We start from the raw sequence: 4,384 nt of genomic DNA, 5'->3' as shown, positions 1-4,384 counted from the left end.
AGGGACGTTAGGTGAGGAAGGTGAGGTGGGATAGTGAGTGTGAAGGCCTGGGTGGGGTGTGTAAGGAGGTGGAGTGTAATGGTGTGTGTGCACTTGCGCGTGCTTGTGTGTGTATGTACCATGACGTCATTGGTTAGTGGGAGAATTTGGGTCTGACTCCCTGTGGCTTTCAAAACAACACACACACACACACACACACACACACACACACACACACACACACACACACACACACACACACACACACACACACACACACACACACACACACACACACACACACATTTCTTTTTTTTGTCGCATTCCTGATCTAATATTCCAATATTTAATGAATTGAAGTAAATAGGAGGCCATGGCAAAACTATATAAGAAATTAATTTATGAACTCCAAAACAACTCTCACAGTGTAATAGGGGAGGGCTGTATACTGTCCAGGTTATAAGCGAATGTTTTAAATATAGTACTGCTCTTGTTAAGCTTTGCCTCCTATTTACTTCAATTCATCAAATATTGGAATATTAGATCAGGAATGCCACAAAAACTAAACAAAATCTCTATGAATTCAAGGCTTCATGGGGCGAGTCATTCATTGAATAAAAGTCATTTTGGGGGGTGAACTACCCCTTTAATTACTTCTATCAGCTAGGCTATATACTCTCAGATATATGCACTTGTATTGTGGACACAGGTGCACAGTGCCTCCATGACATCATGCCTGCACTAAAATGTACATTTTGCATTGCAAACTGACCAACAACACGCGTGTTGACACACGCGTCACATTGCATCATACCTTTTGCATCACCCCTATGTGGTTGGTTGAGAGGGTATCGTAGTTCAATCACTTTAAACAATTGAATGCCTATCTAAGATAGGCCTGCTGGGCAAAGATAGGACGCCCACCAGCTGTTGAAACTATTTCATATCCATACATCTCTCTGACAGGAACTATGTAATGTCATACCTCAGCTTTGGTGCCGCTGGGAAACTTCTCACCACGACACCTCCAGGGGAGGGAGAGACCTTTATGGACCACCAGATGTTGAGCAAATCAGCGGGGGCTGCAGGGTGCAAACTGTGGTGGAAAAAGTATACTCAGATGTTTTACTTAAGTAAAAGTATCAATACTGCAATGTGGAAGTACTCCGTTACAAGTAATGGTCCGGAATTCAAAATTTAGTTGAGTAAAAGTACAAAAGTATTGGTGTCAAAATGTACTTAAAGTACCAAAAGTAAAAGTACTAAAATGTTTGAAAATAGCAGATCTACAAGCTCACAACGCGGCGACGCGTTGTGAGCTTGTAGATCGGCTATTTTCAAATAGCCCATGTATAAAATACGGCTAAAGTGGTTAATGTATGTTTTATAATATAATAATTTATATCTGCAAAGCAACTAGTAACTAAAGTTTTCAAATAATTGTAGTGGAGTAAAAGTACAATATTTGCCTCTGAGATGTAGTGGAATAAGAAGTAAAAGTATTGGACATTGGAAATACTCAAGTAAAGTACAAAACCTCAAAATTGCACTTGCACTAAGTGCAGTACTTAAGTAAATGTACTTAGTCGCTTTCCACCACTGGGTACATGCTGTTACGTAGAGTATTTTGATAAATGGTGTACGCTCGTGCACACATGGGCAGCCAACGGCTAGTTCCCATGAGTTGTCGGGTGTCAAGTGACGATAAACATTAGCACCTTCCGTGACTGGATATGAGGGGGTCAAGGTGGTCTCTATAGAGTACAGTCTACAGTGGAGGTGGGGTATATTAGTATTTTGACTCCTGACTAATATGGAGGAATGCCGTTATTCATCCATGGGGAGGAATTGAAGGCAGTGCTAATATCAGTGTCTCATCATGCTGTGGTGGAAGAAGTATTTTAATGACGTAAAAGTAGTAAAAAATACGGCATCCTGCATTTTAATCATAATGTATCAGTTAATGTATGTCTTGTAATAATAATAAAATTTTTCAAAGTAACTAATAAATAAAGTTACAATGAATAAATGTAGTGGAGTAAAAAAATACAATATTTTCCTCTTATAGTGGAGTTGATAAATTATCAAAAAAGGGAAATACTAACTAAAAGTCCCTCATAATTGTACTTAAGTACACTTAGAGTAAATGTACTTTGCTACTTTCCACCACTGTCATTATGTCACCTTTTTGTAATGCTATCCTTTCCAGGCTGTGTTTCTGCTCTCAGTCAAACTAACTGCATCCAGGACAACGTGGGGGCCGGGGCCAGCAGGGGGTGTTAGGGGGCCAATTGAATAGGATAGGATTTTTTTTTAATTTAAATGTAACTCATAAGATTATTGTGCCAGTTAAAAAACTCTAAACGTAACGTCCCTATTTTGGGCATGTCATTATCATGATCGTATTTGACCATTTTGTTATAGGGGGCCACGGCCAGAGGCTCTGGCTATTTGCGGTCCTTTGCAAGGAAAAGTTAGGGACCCCCAGCTCTAGGACGTGCTGTTGTCCACCTGACTGCAATGCCTTGGGTTTGATTCCCACCTTAGGAACTGTGTTAAGTGCTTTAATCTTTTATCCTGTGTCTTATGGATCTATTAGACAAGTAAGCCACTGCAGGCATGGGCAAAACAAACAAATAATGACTTCAGTCTGGTATCACGGTCTGCCTTCATTAACGGTTTACTGCTGGGGAGAACATAGAGGTGGCTCTGTCCACTCAACTCTGCATACACTCAGTAGCCTACATCCACATACATACCCATTTATAGAGGTGCATGTATGTACTGCACACGCTTGCACACGCACACGTGCACGCGCACACACACACACACACACACACACACACACACACACACACACACACACACATACACACACACACACACACACACACACACACACACGTGTCATGGAGTGTGTGATGTAAACATGTATTTTTCATAGTGTGTGTGTGTGTGTGTGTGCGGGTGCGTGTGCGTGTGCGTGTGCGTGTGCGTGTGCGTGTGCGTGTGCGTGTGCGTGTGCGTGTGCGTGTGCGTGTGCGTGTGCGTGTGCGTGTGTGTGTGTGTGTGTGTGTGTGTGTGTGGTACTGGATCAAGCACAGCATTCTTTATGTCTGTGAGGACATTTCTGCATCAGACGCTTAGTGGTCCATGCACATTTTTCACAGTCATATGGCTGCAGTGGAATAAACATTTGCTTTCATTTCTCTGCCTCACTCAATGTACACCATTTACCATCTGCTCGCATGAGCGGTCGGTCAAATCCTTGGGAAATCTTTACTTAGTCACTTGTGGAGGAGACGCACGTTTCATCATCATTTGCACAGTCTCTGTATCAGTCTATCACTGAGCGTTGTCTGACATAATGACAAACAGCATGGGTTTATATAGTGTGATATAATCTTTGATTGCCATCCATCAGTGGACGTTCTGGACTGCAGGATAGAAGATCAGATAGTCCATCTGTGTGTGCACACGTGCATGCGTGGGTGTCAACTATGTCAACAGACCTAGAGTTCTTATCAGCCTCCCATCTGTCATTCATAGATAGCATATCACAGCACAGTGGCCCCAATGAAAGTACATTTTAGGCTATAAGTGTTACGTAAGTAATACATATTTGACCAGAATGGTAACTTTTATAGATAGCCCTTGGATTTGTACATGTTCTGTAAATATTCTGTATCATTGGCAGCTGTATTTCTACGGTACGTACTCTGACCAGCAGTTTAGAAACGTGCATATTGTATAATCGAACCTGTGGCCTGATTTATGCTTCGTTGCATGACGGTGTCGTATGTAGAAAATAGCTCAACGTGTTGCGATGCTCTCAAGGGTTAAATTCACAGTAACACTCAAGCTTTTGGAGTGTATATAGAGCAAAAACATTTGCACCGCAAGATTATGGTTATCACAGTTTCAAATATATACATTTGGATCAAACTGTTGCAAAATATATTTACATATAACTCTCCCTGCGTGTGTGTGTGTGTGTGTGTGTGTGTGTGTGTGTGTGTGTGTGTGTGTGTGTGTGTGTGTGTGTGTGTGTGTGTGTGTGTGTTGCGTTGCGTTGCTATACTTGTGAGGACCATTACGTCCCCACATGTATAGTTTGAGAAATGGACAATTTTCCTGGTCCTCACAAAATAAATGGTTGTTTTGTGGTCAGAGAGAATTTGGGGATTCAAATCTGTGTCCTAAAATGTTGATGTCCTCACAAGTATACTGTAGTAATGCCAATGTGTGTGTGTGTGTGTGTGTGTGTGTGTGTGTGTGTGTGTGTGTGTGTGTGTGTGTGTGTGTGTGTGTGTGTGTGTGTGTGTGTGTGTGTGTGTGTGTGTGCGTGCGTGCGTGTGTGTGCGTGTGCGTGTGCGCGTGCGCTTGTGTGTGTGTGTGTGTGTGC

The sequence above is a fragment of the Gymnoscopelus braueri genome (assembly GCF_963280865.1).
Source record: "Gymnoscopelus braueri genome assembly, chromosome: 11".
Lineage (NCBI taxonomy): Eukaryota > Metazoa > Chordata > Actinopteri > Myctophiformes > Myctophidae > Gymnoscopelus > Gymnoscopelus braueri.
This window is presented reverse-complemented; position numbering follows the sequence as displayed.